A 17,438-nucleotide genomic window follows, 5' to 3' on the forward strand; every position below is an offset into this window, starting at 1 on the left:
CTGATGAGTCACCGCAGTTGGTATGGAGCTAAGTGAAAAGCATGCATCTGAGTTTTATGAAAAGGAAATGAGAGATGATTCGATGGCTGCCTATACGGAGCAGTGGAGTCAAGCAAAGATAAATTTGGAAAGGAGAGCAGATTTTAGAAGAAAACTGGGAGGCAACATTCATCTTTTGAATTCAGCAAATACCTATTGAAAAAAATACTTACTGAGCTTCTGTTACATGCAGAGCATTGCTGAGTACCGTGGTGAATACAAAGAGCTCTCTCTTCAGGTAGAGGCAATAATACAGGTACACAAATCTCCATGTACAGGAAGGAACGTGCTGTTGCTGGGAGAGAGAGAAGATGAGTAAAGAACAGAGCATTTCAGACCAGTAGTTCTGAAACTTTTGTTCTCAGGACCCCTCTACACTCAAAAATTATTAAGGACCCCACGGAGCTGTTGTTTATATGTTATGTCTATCGATACTTTTGTATTTGAAATTAAAATAAAAATTTTAAATATTTGCCTATTTTTAAGTAACAATATTAAGCCTATTGCATGTTAACCTAAGTAACATTTTATGAATAATATATTTTAAAATATGTAGTAATGGGGAACGTAGCTGGCTCAGTCGGTGGAGCGTGAGACTCTTGATCTCAGGGTTGTGAACTCAGGCCCCACGCTGGCTGTAGAGATTACTTAGATATAAAATCTTTTTCTCTCTCTCTCTTTTTTTTTTTTTTTTTTGAAAGAGAGAGAGCATGGGGCGCCTGGGTGGCTCAGTTGGTTAAGCGTCTGACTTCACTCAGGTCACGATCTCCCGGTCTGTGAGTTCGAGCCCCACGTCGGACTCTGGGCTGATGGCTCAGAGCCTGGAGCCTGCTTCCGATTCTGTGTCTCCCTCTCTCTCTGCCCCTCCCCGTTCATGGTCTATCTCTTTCTGTCTCAAAAATAAATACAAACGTTAAAAAAAAATTAATAAAAAAGAAAGAGAGCAAGGGAGGGAGCGACAGAGGGAGTGGGAGAAAGAGAGACTCTTAACCAGGTTCCACACTCAGCCCGGAGCCCAATGCAGGGCTCAGTCTCACAACTGTGAAATCATGACCTGAGCCGAAATCAAGAGTCAGATGCTTAACCAACTGAGTCACCCAGCTCCCCCCCCATTTGTAGAAACTTTATATAGGAAGGCAATGCTGGAAATAGGCAGTTCTAGGGGCGCCTGGGTGACTCAGTTGGTTAAGTAGCCAACTTTTGATTTCATCTCAGGTCATGATCTCATGGCTGGTCATGAGTTCAAGCCTCACATCAGGCTCTGTGCTCACTGTGTGGAGCCTGCTTTGGATCCTCTGTCTCCCTCTCTCTGCCCATCCCCTGCTTGCTCTCTCTCACTCGGTCTCAAATAAGTGTTAAAAAAAAAAAAAGATTAGGGGTGCCTGGGTGGCTCAGTCGGTTAAGCGTCCCACTTCGGCTCAGGTCATGATCTCGCAGTCTATGGGTTCGAGCCCCACGTCCGGCTCTGTGCTGACAGCTCAGAGCCTGAAGCCTGCTTTGGAGTCTGTGTCTCCCCCTCTTTCTCTCTCTGCCTCCCCCCCGCCCAAATAAATAAACATTACATTTCCTTTTTACCTAAAAACAGGAAATTAATTTTTACTAATATTTAATAAATAGAATGCCACTTGCATTCAGTCCAAAGGTCAGGTGGTCACATGAGGTGGCGGGTATCCAGCAACAAGAATTCAGGTGTCACTCTTCTGTGTTTGCTCCTTTTTAGCACATTGCGATACATTGTACAATGGTACAGAAAAAGATTTACCAATCATAACATCTAACTACACTAACCTCACAAAATGGGTATTGGTGCAAGATCTCTTTCCTGGTCTTTGCACCCATTCCCCATATGCTGTCTGTTCTTGGCTGCTAACAACTCATAGGTATCCCTCCTGCCTGGGGGAATTGCCCTGAAATGATGAGGGCCACCTAATCAGAGAGGTTAGACACTACCACTGCCTTCCTACCCACACCCCAGGAGACCTGGAGCTGATGACCAAACGTAAGGCTTGCCTCCTTTCCTCAAAGTGAGATGACTCCCTGGTGCCATCCGTACCCCAAAGCTCCTTGTGGGATCAGACTGAGGATAAACTTCAATGGAGTCCACACCTTTGCCTGGCCCTTTCTCCTACCCTGTTCTCTTTTTCTCACTGCCTTACAGGTTTCATCATAACATCACTCTCAGAAAGGAATCACTGGAATCCTCATCTCAAACTCTGCTTCTTAAGAACCTGGCCTAAGACAATAAGCATATACTTTTGAAATACTCATGGGCTGCCTGGGTGGCACAGTTGGTTAAGCATCTGACTTGGCCTCAGTTCATAATCTCCCGGTTTGTGAGTTCAAGCTCCAAGTCGGGCTCTGTAGTGACACCTCAGAGCCTGGAGCCTGCTTCGGATTCTGTGTCTCCCACTCTCTCTGCCCTCCCCCTATCATGCTCTGTCTTTCTCTCTCTCTCAAAAATAAATAAACATTTTTACACATTTAAAAATAAAAAAATAAAAGTCACAAAAAGAAGACAAGAAAAGATCAATAATACAAAAGCAACAACAAAATGGCAAACTAGATTTTTCTTACTTCCAGCACAGTCTCTTCTTAGTCAAAATATGTGGTAAAAATGGCAGCTTGATGAGATCTAATAAGAAGTCAGGTAAAATTATAAAGAAGACTATTTGAAATATGGATTTCTATTCACTTTTCTAGCAAGTGAATCTTGCCTTAGTGACTAGGATGGTTTGAAATATTAGCTAATAAGTAAAACACTGTCAGCAAGGTATTTCAAATCTATGCATCCAGAATATGAAGCTTAAATCTCAGCAGTCTTTTCAGTGATGTTTAAAATTATGTGACCATGCAATACTTTATACAATTTCACGTAACATTAAGTGATAAATGTTTAGAATTCTAAGATTTCTTCCCAGGTTTCCTAACACTGAAAGACAAAACAAAAAAATAGCAACAACTAAAAAGAAACCAATTTACCACTAATTACACATCATTCCTTCCTACCACAGTTAAATAGCTAAAATAATTTAAAGAATTTTAAAAAGGGACAAAACATATATTTTTTTAATTTATGCTTATTTTGAGAGAGAGAGAGGAAGAGAGAGAGCACGAGCAGGGGAGGGGCAGAGCAGTCTGCCCTGGCCGTGCACAGCCAGATGTGGGGCCTGAACTCAAGAACTGCGAGATTGTGACCTAAGTCAAAATCAGCGGTCTGACGCTTAACCGACTGAGCCACCCAGGCACCCCTAAAACACATTCCTTTAGGTAACATACACTAAAAAGAATATGAATAGAATCTATTGTGGAAAGTTGAAGGAACAAATATTAGAAAAAGTTATGTGGTGCGAGAGGTTCCTATTAATTTGGATGAAAATAAAAGTGTTTCTAACATGTCTCAGCTTATGGTATTTATTCAATTCTGAGTCAATAATGAAACATGGGAAGAACTGTTTTTCTTAAGCCATTACAAAAAAGCTATCTCAGAGAGATTATGTTTTTAATAGTAAATGACTTCTTTAATAAAAATTTTTCATGGGAAAACAAAACTGACTTTTTTAGTATTAGTGGGGCAACTGACTTCACTAGAATAAATGAATTTTCTGGAATATGGTTACAGTGCTAATGACACATGTGACATTAAATCATGGGATTCATCACTGGCAGGATATAATAAAAAGATAGTTGGAGTCAGACTATACAAACTTCTGCAGAATGTCATCAATCTGGTTATTTAAGAAAACCTTTTTTTAATGTTTATTTTTGAGAGACAGAGACAGAGCACAAGGCGGTGGGGAGGGGTGTGGAAGGAGGGCAGAGAGACGGGGAGACACAGAATCCGAAACAGGCTCCAGGCTCTGAGCTGTCAGCACAGAGCCCGATGCAGGACTTGAACCTATGACCCATGAGATCATGACCTGAGCTGAAGTCAGACACTTAACTGACTGAGCCACCCAGGTGCCCCAACCTGTCCTTTTTTTTTTTTTTAATGAAGAGTTTATTTTGAGAAAAAGCAAGAGCATATGGGAGGGGCAGAAAGAGAAAACCAAATCCTCTGCATTGTCAGCCCAGAGCCTGATGCAGGGCTTGAACCCACAAATTGTGAAATCATGACCTGAGCCAAAGTTGATGCTTAACCTACTGAGCCACCCAGGTGCCCCTCATCAGTCTAGTTATTTAATAAAAACAAGACTTTAAAATTTTAGTGTAGGGGCGCCTGGGTGGCTCAGTCGGTTAAACGTCCGACTTCGGCTCAGGTCATGATCTCACGGTCCGTGAGTTCGAGCCCTGTGTCGGGCTCTGTGCTGACAGCTCAGAGCCTGGAGCCCGTTTCAGATTCTGTGTCTCCCTCTCTCTCTGACTCTCCCCTGTTCATGCTCCATCTCTCTCTGTCTCAAAAATAAATAAACGTTAAAAAAAATTTTTTTAATAAAATAAAATAAAATTTTAGTGTAGACTTTTTTAAGATTTTATTTTTGAGTAATCTCCACACCCTGCATGGGGCTCAAACTCAACAACCCCAAGATCAAGAGTTGTGTGCTGTATCCGCTGAGCCAGCCAGGCACCCTGGGAGTGTAGGTTCTTTATAATACTTTTTAATTATATGTAGAATGAGTATAAAAAATTTTCATATAGAGGGAGAGGTTCACGGATTTTTCTGTGGCAAAATAATAGATTTGCCAAAGTGAAGAAAAATTACACACTTTCTTTTTATAAAAAGGAAAGAGTTTCAAATTTCCTGCCTTTCTTGTGCTGACAAGTGGCTTTCTGTAAAATGCAATGTTGGCAAATATTTTGGGGAACAGAAAAAAGGAACACTTGATCTGATTATTTCAGGTAACAGTAATCTTTTAACAATGAATGGAAAAGTGATTTCTCATCAGAAGAATGTATAATTTGAAAACACATGCTTGGAAATGTTTCTATTATTGATTGTGTGAATTTATTGCTGAAGATGACACAAGTTTTTCACATATAAAAATTGAAGTACACTGGGGCTCCTGGGTGGTTCAGTTCATTAAGTGTCCGACTTCGGCTCAGGTCATGATCTCGTAGTTTGTGAGTTCAAGCCCTGCGTCAGCACCGCTCAGAGCCTGGAGGCTGCTTCCCATTCTGTGTCTCCCTCTCTCTCTCTGCCCCTCACCCACTGAGACTCTGTCTCTGTCTCTCTCAAAAACAAAATAAACATTAAAAAGATAAATTAAAAAAAATTGAAGTACACTGAAGTTAGAAATGATTTTCAAACTTGTTTGAAAATTTACTAAATGAAGAGTTAGAGTATATTTTTAATCTATGTGTTAGATATAAAAAAGTAACATCTGATTGATGTTAGGGAAGATGGATATTTCTAGTGGAATTTGACAAAAATCTTCATAATTAGGATACAGGATAAAAGAAACGAGTATCCTTTTTTTGTATTACTTCCCTTTGAATCTTACTACCTTTTTTTAAATTATTATTTTGAGATAGGGAGGGGGAGGGGGGGAGGAGCAGAGAGAGGGAGAGAGAGAGAATCCCAAAGCAGGATGGAGCCCCACATGGGGCTCAATCCCATGAACCATGACACTTAACCCACAGAGCCACCCAGGTGTCCCTCAAGTATCTTTATATCCAAGATGTTAAACCAAGAGTTTCAAAAATGATGAAATTACTTCTATTTTTCATGAGAGCAAAATATTTAAGAATCATCAATAAGTAAAAATTATTTTAGAGATCTCATTCTGTAAAAATCCTTATTCTATGTGTATTTTATAATATAAAAAGCATTGGTACATGTAGATAATTTATTAATTACAGATTGGGAATAGATACTTGAACTTTTTTATGATGAATGTATAGTCAACAAAATTTGGTGACCAGGGGTTTAGTGAACACTAAGTACTACATTGACAGAATGCTTTTTATTCTTTTTTTGTTCCTTCTTCCAGGATTTTATTTAAATTCAAGTTAGTTAACATATAGTATAGTGTTGGTTTCAGAAGTAGAGTGCTTTTTATTCTTTAATGAAACTCTCTAAGCTGATACAATTAAGTATTTTAATTGCATTCTAAAATAGGTGCAAATTCAAGATGTAAGAATGAAAATATAACTTTCTTTTTTTTAATGTTTATTTTTGAGAGAGAGACAGAGCATGAGCAGGGGAGGGGTAGACAGAGAGGGAGACACAGAATCAGAAGCAGGCTCCAGGCTCTGAGCTGTCAGCACAGAGCCTCATGCAGGGCTCAAACCCATGAACCGTGAGATCATGACCTGAGCCCAAGTCATATGCTTAACCGACTGAGCTACCCAGGCACCCCTGAAAATAGAACTTTCAAGTTTTTTCTTGGCAAAACAATCTGAAATCATACATAGAGTAATGTAGCGTATGGAACTCAAACATCCTTTCTGTGATGGGAGAGTTAAGTCAACAGAGCAAACCTATAAACCAGCCTGCTGCATGGTAGATTGAGATCTGCATGACCTGTTGATTATAGAGAGCCAAAAGACACGGTCCACATATGCGCCATGGCCCTTTCACATGTTAATTCTACTCAATACAGAAAGGTGGTTCAATAGATGCCATAGTCTCACCATTTCACAAATAGATAGATCACTCTTGCATTCACAGAGGTGGAGAGAAGACAGAGGCCTCTCCCCTAGAACTCCCTAAAGAAAGGAAGCTTTGGCAGACATTCTTACCTTCTTGGCTGAAGCAAAAATGTGTAAGAGTGAAAGAATGAGTTTCCTCAAAAACAATCAAAATTCTAAAGGCAATGATTACAAATTTAATACTCAGAGATCAATAGCTTTCCCATACATAGAAAAGATCCAGTTAGAACATAAAGTGAATAAAAGATCCCATATACTATTTAAAAGATTATATACTCAGGGACAAACCTAAGAAATGTGCTAGGCCTGTGTGAAGCTAACTGGAGGATATTGAAGATGATTTGAGTATGTTTCGCAGAGTCAGTTCAGTTGTCATTTCTTCCAGGAAGACAGCCCAGATCCCCTGGGTTGTATCAAACCACTTAATGTAAATTCACCATGAAACCATGTATCTGTCCCTTAAAGCTTGGCAATTTTATGTTTATATGTGCAACGATTTGCTTAATCTCTTTCCTCTTCTGGATTTCACAGTATCTGTAAAAACGGATATGTTACTTTAGTTACATTTACATCTCCAGTGCCTAGTATAGTTCCTGGTGTAATAGGCACTCAATAAATGTTTCTTAAGTGAGTGATAATATCGTAAAAACTGTTACTCTACGTAAATTAATCCATACCTTGAATATAATAACAGTTGGCATATCGGCAGCATTATGTTTTGGAAACTGACAAAGTGTTAGAATTCATCTAGATTCTGGAGATGATTGGTGGAGATATTTGCACAATAATGTGAGTATGCACAGTGAAATTGTACACTTACAAATGGTTAAAATGGTAGGCACTTGGGTAGGCAGTCTGTTGGTTAAGCATCTGACTTTGGCTCAGGTCATGATCTCACAGTTCATGGGTTCGAGCCCCACGTCAGGCTATGTGCTGACAGCTCAGAGCCTGGAGCCTGCTTCGGATTCTGTATCTCCCCCGCTCTCTGCCTTTCTCCTGCTTGTGCTCTCTCGCTCAAAAATAAATAAACACTTAAAAGAATGGTTAAAGTAGTACATTTTATGTATATTTTACAATAAAAAAAATGGCCAAAAAACTTCATCTGGAAATATGAGAATAGACAGAAAAAACTTTTTAAAAATTATTATATTTTAGAGAGCACAAGCGGGGGAGGGGGCAGAGAGAGAGAGAATCTTAAGCTGACTCCATGCTCAGCACAGAGCCGTACATAGGGCTTGATCCCACGAACTGTGAGATCATGATCTGAGCCAAAATCAAGAGTTGGATGCTCAATCAATTGAGCCACCCAGGCGGCTTGAGAGAAAAAAAAACTTTTTAAAAAAGAACAATAGAGAAATAATTAATCTTTCTAAAAATTGAAACTTATTGTAAACGTGCAGTACTAGAAACCCTTTGCAACCAGATAAACAAATCAATGAAGCTGAGTAAAGACTCCAGAAAAAGACTAATATTTATATGGGAATTTAGTACAAGATAAAGATAACATTTCAGAGTAAAGGGGTGACTTATTCAACAATACTTTTGGGAAAATAAGATAGCCACAAAAAAAAAAAAGGACTGAATTTGCATTAGGTCACTTCTTTAGAAAAATTAGGTTATTCACATTCATGGTAAAACAAAAGAAGAAAAAACCTTGAAATGATACAAAACTATATACATTAAGAAGTGAATTACCCTCTCACTCTCTCCCTATTTCTCTTCCCAAAGCTGATCCCTAAAACTAGTTTCTTGGGTATCTTTCCAGAGATATCATGTGCCTTTTATGTATATATTATCTGGGTTTTTTTTTTTAAGTTTATTTATTTATTTATTTTGAGAGAGAGGGGGGGGGGGGAGGGGCAGAGAGAGAGGGAGAGAGAATCCCAAGCAGTGTCTGCACTGGCAGTGCAGGGCCCATTGCGGGGCTTTTGAACTCACAAATGGTGAGATCATGACCTGAGCCGAAATCGAGTTGAATGCGTAACCAACTGAGCCACCCAGGTACCCCACATATTATCTGTTTTTGGTAAATATACAGGAACATACTTTTCTTTCTTTTGCTTTTTTTTTTTGCAACTTGGAAATAGGTTGGAGTTATTCCACATTAGTATGTATATAGTTGTCACCTTTTTTTGTTTTTGGCTACATAAAATAGTCCTTTGGAATAATGTGTGTGTGTGTGTGTGTGTGTGTGTGTGTGTGTGTGTGTGTGTGTATTCATTATGTGTAAGTGACAGAAAGGGTTAATATGCAAAGAGCACTCTTTTGTCAGTAAGACAAAAGCCTAAAATAAAATGGACAAAGATGTGAATATATAACACATTCGGGAAAAGGCTTAAACTTATAAATAAATAAATCCAAAATAAAATAATAAAATTAATTTTAAGAATAAAGCATTTTTTTACTCAGAGTGAAATATGGAAAAGTTCAATAATATCCAGCCAGTATTGATGATGAATAGGGAAGCAGGTACTCTTATATACCACTAATGGCATTATCAATTAATATAATCTTATCTCGAGGCCAGTTTGACATCTATCATCACAAAGAAATCCACAGAGGTTTATTCATCAATTCCACTTCATATAAATGTATAAAAATGTATATATAAGGATGGTCCCTGTATCACTAATTTTTAAAAACCTGACAATATCTTAAATGTACAAACAGAATATTAGTTAAATTATGCTACAAGAATATAATAATATATAGTCATTAAAATTAAGTACATCCTTCATTATATACATTTTTAAATGAAGAAAACTGTACAGACCGTATATGCAGCTCATTTTTATTTAACTTTGAAAAGGAAATATATGCTAGTGTGTACATTTTTAAAAATCTGAAGAAGGATTGGTCAATAATAGTTACCTCTGAGCAGTGACAGCCTTTAGAGTTATTTTTCTTTTATATCTGTTTTGTTTTAATTTTTTATGTAACCATGAGCAAGTTTTATTCATTCATGATAAAGTTATTAAAATGTCAGTACACTGAAATAGCTACATAAAATGGCTACTTTAAATGTCATACCCGCCTCAGAAAGCTTTGCTGCAATCCCTTTTTTAAAAAAGCAGCCTTCAAGCTCTGAGAACTGTCTCTCTATACAGATTGCAATAGCACGTGAAAACTTGCCGGTCCATATATTGACTGTCAGGGTAGATTAGACTCCATCGTTTAAGGAAAATTAAAGAGTAACGACAAAATCTTGTTAATATTTATTTGTAAATTTAAAAAGATTTTCGTCTGGGGCACCCGGGTGGCTCAGTCAGTTAAACGTCCAACTCTTGAATTCGGCCCAGGTCATGATCGCAGGATCGTGGGATTGAGCCCCACGTCAGGCTTTGCACTGAGCGTGGAACCTGCTAAAGATTCTTTCCTCTTCCCCCTCTTGTCTTCCCTCTCCCCCGCTGATGCACATACTGTCTCTCTTTCTTTAAGATAAAAATAAATAAATAAAAAATAAAAAGGTTTCCATCAAAAAAAGCTTTTTTTTAACACTCAGCTGATTTTTGAAAAGCTAATCAAGTGGCTCATCTCAAAGCATTCTGGTTAATTTTAATTGACATTTAGCTATAAATCAATACACTTTAAAGTAGAGGTAATATAAAAATGTGCAAATTACTCTGATTAGTTTGGGACTTCTGTATCAAGGACAGTGAAAGTAAGTTGTTAATGTTACTTCTTGATTTTCTAAACCTCCAATATATTGTTTTAAATAGCTGCAAAGAAATAGAGAAGTTTTTTCTCTGGAAAAGAAAAAAACAACTGTTTTATTACCCTTACGTGTTTACACATATTACTAAGTTTTCAAAATATTGATGTAATTTTGATTCTAGTAAGAACCCACTCTTCATAAAAATATTCAGACTACCATCCTAGAAACACTACATACAGAAATAGAACAAAATCTTTTTAAGAAATGCCAGCCTGTATCCTTAGAATTTGAACACTTACGTGAAACATTTATATATTGAGAACCTTGAAAAAAGTAGCCTATGTAGGTTAAGTTTTCGCCAATATTACTAATGATATATTTGCTACGTAAATAATGTTGGAAATGACCAGTAATGCATTAGTCATGCTCTCTTTTGGACATGGGAGAGAGATATGTGTAAGTCTGGCAATGAAGATTAATTTCCAATCTGGTAATATAGAGTAGCCTTTTGTACTTGGAACTGATAATTATTAACAATTGGGAAGTATGAATCCTCTTGTTATTGTTTTAGACCTATAAAAATGTTTCCTACCTCTGCTCAGTCCTAAATCCTTAACCAGATGAGATTTTTTTATTGGGAGTCTTAAGCTCCAATAGCAGAAGAGAGATATGTACTGCTTTCCAACTGTTTTATAGTTTTATAATTCTTAGGGTACTGATTTGTGGGATTTTTTCCCCCTGCAATAGAAATGTCTTTAAAGTGAAGCATTTTAGTTCAGGACTTGAAGGAAAGTTTGCATAGCAGAAAACAAAATGCTGATTTGAAGAATCTGGATAAATGTAGGCAGAAGTCAGAAATTTCAGTTTGTTCAATTTACTCTAGAAGAAACTGAAGTTACTAAATACATGTTATTGAATGCATTAGAAGTAGGTTTATATGAACTTTTGTAAACATTCTTCCTTTCTCTTTTCTTTCAAACCTAACTATACTTTATAAGGAGTATTATTTCTGAGGCAGGAGAAATCATTGTTTTGTATTTACATTTTTCGATAAAATACTATCAATTTAAGTGTTGATAAATGTTTGAAGATTATTTGAAACATGGTAGTTTATGCTATTGCACAATTATTAGTAAACATTAGTGATACGTGATTTTCATTGTACTAATTGAAATGTAGATTTTTTAAAAGATTTTCTTTTTAAGTAATGTCTACACCCAGCATGGTGCTCAGATTTACAACCATGACGTTGAGTTGTGTGTTCTACCAACAGAGCCAGCCAGGTGCCTCCAAAATGTAGATTTAAAAAAGAAACAATGATGCGCCTGCATTTTACTGGTAGCAATGAATTTAAGACACTGGAAAATTTTTAAATGAATTATAAGTATGTCAAAGACATGAATTTAAAGCATTCATAAACACTGTCAGCCATTTCAGGGTTACATGATAATCTGAAACACAGATTAGAGATTCATAGAAGTAACAAGACAAGGCAAAGATCTGAAGGAGCAACAAAGATGGCACTCTTAAGGTCATTCTAAAAATGCTTTGAAATTGGTGGTGCAGCCACTCATAGTGTAATTTTTATTAGAAATCTTGGGGGCGCCTGGGTGGCGCAGTCAGTTAAGCGTCCGACTTCAGCCAGGTCACCATCTCGCGGTCCGGGAGTTCTAGCCCCGCGTCAGGCTCTGGGCTGATGGCTCAGAGCCTGGAGCCTGCTTCCGATTCTGTGTCTCCCTCTCTCTCTGCCCCTCCTCCGTTCATGCTCTGTCTCTCTCTGTCCCAAAAATAAAATAAACGTTGAAAAAAAATTAAAAAAAAAAAAAAGAAATCTTGATCACTAAAGGACGTTTCCAGTTTTCTTTGAAAAAACACTGAAAAATGAATGTTCTTGGACAGTTTTGCAAATGTGAATCACAGTTATCGATCCACATTGGGGGGTTCTGTCTTAGACCTTCTTTCCTGGCATACCTAGGGTTGGCAGATGTAAGGTTGCTGTTTCTAGCCTCATGATAGCACAGATGGACCAGTGAAGTAACCGGGACCAAATCACAGTCAACAGAGAAAGTAAGAGAGCCTTGGATTAGTGGGTACAGGTGCAGCTGAGTCAACTCTATGACATGTAAATGCTGGCTAGATAATCTATTGTCTGACACTAGGTTATTCTATGAAGAAGCCAGATTTTAATTACATTAGGTAAAGACCTTAGATAATCACAAGACTGAAAGGGAGAACTTGGCAAGAGAAACATGCTTTTTAGATGGATCTTTTTAAAGGATCTGATTATTTTGAAATGCAGTAGGGTGTTCAATTTTTAAAAAATGTTTATTTATTTTTGAGAGAGAGAGAGACAGAGTGCAAGCAGGGAGGGCAGAGAGAGAGAGGGAGACACAGAATCTGAAGCAGGTTCCAGGCTCTGAGCTGTCAGCACAGAGCCCAACGTGGGGCTCAGACTCATGAGCTGTGAGGTCATGACCTGAGCTGAAGTTGGACACTTAACCGATTGAGCCACCCAGGTGCTCCAGTATAATGTTTAATAGAACAATAAAATGGATACACAAATAAACTGCTGTAAAAAGGAAGACTTTTGGTAGGACATGCTGTAAATGGGTAGCGAGTCAAAAATTCAAAACTGTTCCTTATAGATGAATCTGTCAAAAATTATTGTATGCATGAGGGTGCCTGGGTGGCTCAGTCGGTGCCTGAGACTTCTGAGTTCAAGCCATGGGGAGTTAGGGAGAGGAAGTTCTCTTACTTGTGAGGATTGCTGGCCCCCAATGTGAATAATCATCTTTCCCGTAGCTCAGAGCTTGCTTGCTTTTTTTCTCCAGAGATTTCTCAATAGACCACAGCTGGCCAATAGACCACAATATTCTTAAAAGACTTTTAGTTGGCTCTAACCCCTTGAAAGTGTTTGGCGGTACAGAATCTAGGTCAGGCAGACCCAGTGCACTAGTAACTTAATAAGTATGTGGCTTCTTTAACGAGAAAATGCTGTTTAATACAACCACTGGAGTGTGCATCCAAATTACCTGGTGGGCTTGTTAAACAAATTGCTAGGTCCTGATCCCCCAGTTTTTGATTCAAAAAGTCTGAGATGGGACCCAGGAATTTGCTTTTCTACCAAGTTCCCAGGTGATGCTGATGCTGCAGGTCAGGGGACTGCACGTTGAGAATCACAGTTCAGGTAACTGAGCTTAACCCTTTGATGTGGTTCCCTAATGTTTCTGTTTGACAAATGTAAGTTTAATGATTAATGGCACAAAGTAGTGTTTAAGATCAGGTGCTACGAAGCCATTTGATGGCTATTGTTACCTTTCAATTTTACATTCTTACTCAGATACAATCTAATCTTAGATATAATGTAGATTAAAAAAACCCCGCACGTAATAAAATCAGTTCTAGCATGTACTATCTACCAATTTCACAAGTCTGTAAACCCCAGAAATGTATTTACTGCCTCATTTCCCAATTCCTTTTTTTCCCTTCCAAATAATTAAATCATTGAATCATTTATTAAAGTCTTACTACTTGCCCCTACCACATATCCACATACCCACTGTTGATCTCTTTGTTCTTCTGGCAACTCTCTCCTCCTTTCCAGTCTGCATTTTAGTGTTTCTTTCATTGGCTTCCTATCTTCTACCTCCTCTCTCCATTGCCCTTGGCAGACATCATTAATTGACCACAGCATTCTGTTAAAAAATGGTGTCCAAAGTGGTGTCACTTAGACCAGGTTCCCAAACCAATGCTTAATAGCAAGTCTAATTACAGTTTGAGTGTCCCCCAGAAATGTGGCCATAAGCAGTCAGTCAGGAAATTTTTGTTTATGTCAGCACCAGTGAGTCTGTCACCTGGGTCTTCCCCGTCCCCCAAAGAAAGATGAGGTAATCTGCATAAGACGCCTTGCTTTTTCCCCTAGCGAAAGGCTCCTCCGGCTCCTCGGCTCCTCCGGAACGTCCTTTTCTTTTGCTGATTGCTTTCTTGCCCCCACCCTCCGTCTATAAAAACCGTCTACTTTGTGTAACTCCTTGTAGTACCTCTCTACTTGCTAAATGGGGCACTGCCCAATTCATGAATCATTTATTTTTTTTATTTTTTTTATTTTTTTCTATTTCAGAAAATATTTTTTTTGAAAAAAAATCTCCAATAATTTTATGATATAAAGATTGTTTTTCAATAGAATGTCTATCAAGTATTTAATGTTTGATGTTTAACTTTTTAAATGTTTATTTAATTTTTTTTATATATGAAATTTATTGTCAAATTGGTTTCCATACAACACCCAGTGCTCATCCCAAAAGGTGCCCTCCTCAATGCCCATCACCCACCCTCCCCTCCCTCCCACCCCCCATCAACCCTCAGTTTGTTCTCAGTTTTTAACAGTCTCTTATGCTTTAGCTGTCTCCCACTCTAACCTCTTTTTTTTTTTTCCTTCCCCTCCCCCATGGGTTTCTGTTAAGTTTCTCAGGATCCACATAAGAGTGAAACCATATGGTATCTGTCTTTCTCTGTATGGCTTATTTCACTTAGCATCACACTCTCCAGTTCCATCCACGTTGCTACAAAAGGCCATATTTCATTTTTTCTCATTGCCGCGTAGTACTCCATTGTGTATATAAACCACAATTTCTTTATCCATTCATCAGTTGATGGACATTTAGGCTCTTTCCATAATTTGGCTATTGTTGAGAGTGCTGCTATGAACAGTGGGGTACAAGTGGCCCTATGCATCAGTACTCCTGTATCCCTTGGATAAATTCCTAGCAGTGCTATTGCTGGGTCATAGGGTAGGTCTATTTTTAATTTTCTGAGGAACCTCCACACTGCTTTCCAGAGTGGCTGCACCAGTTTGCATTCCCACCAACAGTGCAAGAGGGTTCCCGTTTCTCCACATCCTCTCCAGCATCTATAGTCTCCTGATTTGTTCATTTTGGCCACTCTGACTGGCGTGAGGTGATACCTGAGTGTGGTTTTGATTTGTATTTCCCTGATAAAGAGCGACGCTGAACATCTTTTCATGTGCCTGTTGGCCATCCGGATGTCTTCTTTAGAGAAGTGTCTATTCATGTTTTCTGCCCATTTCTTCACTGGGTTATTTGTTTTTCGGGTGTGGAGTTTGGTGAGCTCTTTATAGATTTTGGATACTAGCCCTTTGTCCTATATGTCATTTGCGAATATCTTTTCCCATTCCGTTGGTTGCCTTTGAGTTTTGTTGGTTGTTTCCTTTGCTGTGCAGAAGCTTTTTATCTTCATAAGGTCCCAGTAATTCACTTTTGCTTTTAATTCCCTTGCCTTTGGGGATGTGTCGAGTAAGAGATTGCTACGGCTGAGGTCAGAGAGGTCTTTTCCTGCTTTCTCCTCTAGGGTTTTGATGGTTTCCTGTCTCACATTCAGGTCCTTTATCCATTTTGAGTTTATTTTTGTGAATGGTGTGAGAAAGTGGTCTAGTTTCAACCTTCTGCATGTTGCTGTCCAGTTCTCCCAGCACCATTTTTAAAGAGACTGTCTTTTTTCCATTGGATGTTCTTTCCTGCTTTGTCAAAGATGAGTTGGCCATACGTTTGTGGGTCTAGTTCTGGGGTTTCTATTCTATTCTATTGGTCTATGTGTCTGTTTTTGTGCCATAATAAACATCCATTTTAAATGATAGTTACAAAATGTTCAGTATAGCACTTTTTAACATTCTAGTATAAATTGCTGAAGGTATAAACAGGCAAGGAGCCAAAATAGATGATTAAGATGATGAGATGATAAGAGATCCAACTTAAAATTATTTGCAGAGGTGGTTTTAAAGGTCTTGTTCTATCTTTTTACAATCCCAGCTGATTTTTTTGATATGAGAGAATTTGAAATCTAATGCGATTGTGACAAAGAATATATTCTGATGAAAGCAACAACTTTCTCTTTGGATCTGAACTATTAAAAAAAAAACCTGGTTTTATATTTAAAAACTATTTTGCATGTAAGAGCTCTTCAAATCTCTGTGGGAAAAGGAAACAAATGATGTTGGGGTGAGGACAGGATATTGTCTTACTTACTCATTTCTTATTGGCTCCCAGCCTATGTGTAGTTATGTTCAATTACAAGACACAAGAATCTTTAGAGTAGCATTGTTTTTAATTTTTTTTTTAACATTTATTTATTTTTGAGAGAGAGAGAGAGAGAGACAGAGCATGAGTGAGAGAGAGGGAGACACAGAATCTGAAGCAGGCTCCAGGCTCTGAGCTATCAGCACAGAGCCCAATGCAGGGGCTCAAACTCACGAGCCATGATGTTATGGCCTGAGCTGAAGTTGGACGCTTAACCAACCTAGCCACCCAGGCGCCCTGTTTTTAATGTTTAATTATTCATTTTGAGAGAGAGCGAGTGACAGAGAGAGAGGGCACGCAATTGGGGGAGGGGCAGAGAGAGGCGGGGAGAGAGAATTCCAAGCAGGCTCCACACTGTTAGCGTGGAGTCCGACCCGGGGCTTGAACTCACTAACCGTGAGATCAAGACCCAAGCCAAAACGAAGAGTCAGACGCTTAACTGACAGAGCCACCCAGGCACCCTCAGAGTAGCATTGTTTTAGCAAAAAATTAGTGGCAATCTGAAAGTCCATTAATGGAATAATAGTTAAGTAAACTGTGATAGATTTATATAATTGTACCATACAGCACTATAAAATAATAAAGCAGATCCATTCAGTCATATATGTCCTGAGTCCCTACTAAATCTAGGTGCTGGGAATAAAGCACAGAATATAGTAGATATCGTCCCTGCCTTCATGGAGTTTCAATGCTAGTGAGGAAAGAATATAAAAAGCAAACAAGTAAGATCATTTCAGTGCTATGAACAATATACTACAAGATAATGTGATAAAACCATACAGGAGATGGGGAGTCCATTAGATATTATGACCAGGGAAAGCTTCACTGAGAGGATGCTATTTAAGCCGAGATGTGAATATTGAGGGGGAGCCATCCATAGGAAGAGGTAGAGGGAGTGTTCCAGTCAAGGGAGGTGGCAGTGGCAAAGTTTGTGATGCTTGGTTAGAGAAATAGGCCGTTGTGATTGGAATAGAGTTATATTCTTTTTTTAATGTTTATTTTTGAGAGAGACCGAGAGCAAGTGGGGGAGGGGCAGAGAGAGAGAGGTTGAGAGGGAGACACAA

Source organism: Prionailurus bengalensis, chromosome B3, assembly GCF_016509475.1.
Source record: "Prionailurus bengalensis isolate Pbe53 chromosome B3, Fcat_Pben_1.1_paternal_pri, whole genome shotgun sequence".
Classification (NCBI taxonomy): domain Eukaryota; kingdom Metazoa; phylum Chordata; class Mammalia; order Carnivora; family Felidae; genus Prionailurus; species Prionailurus bengalensis.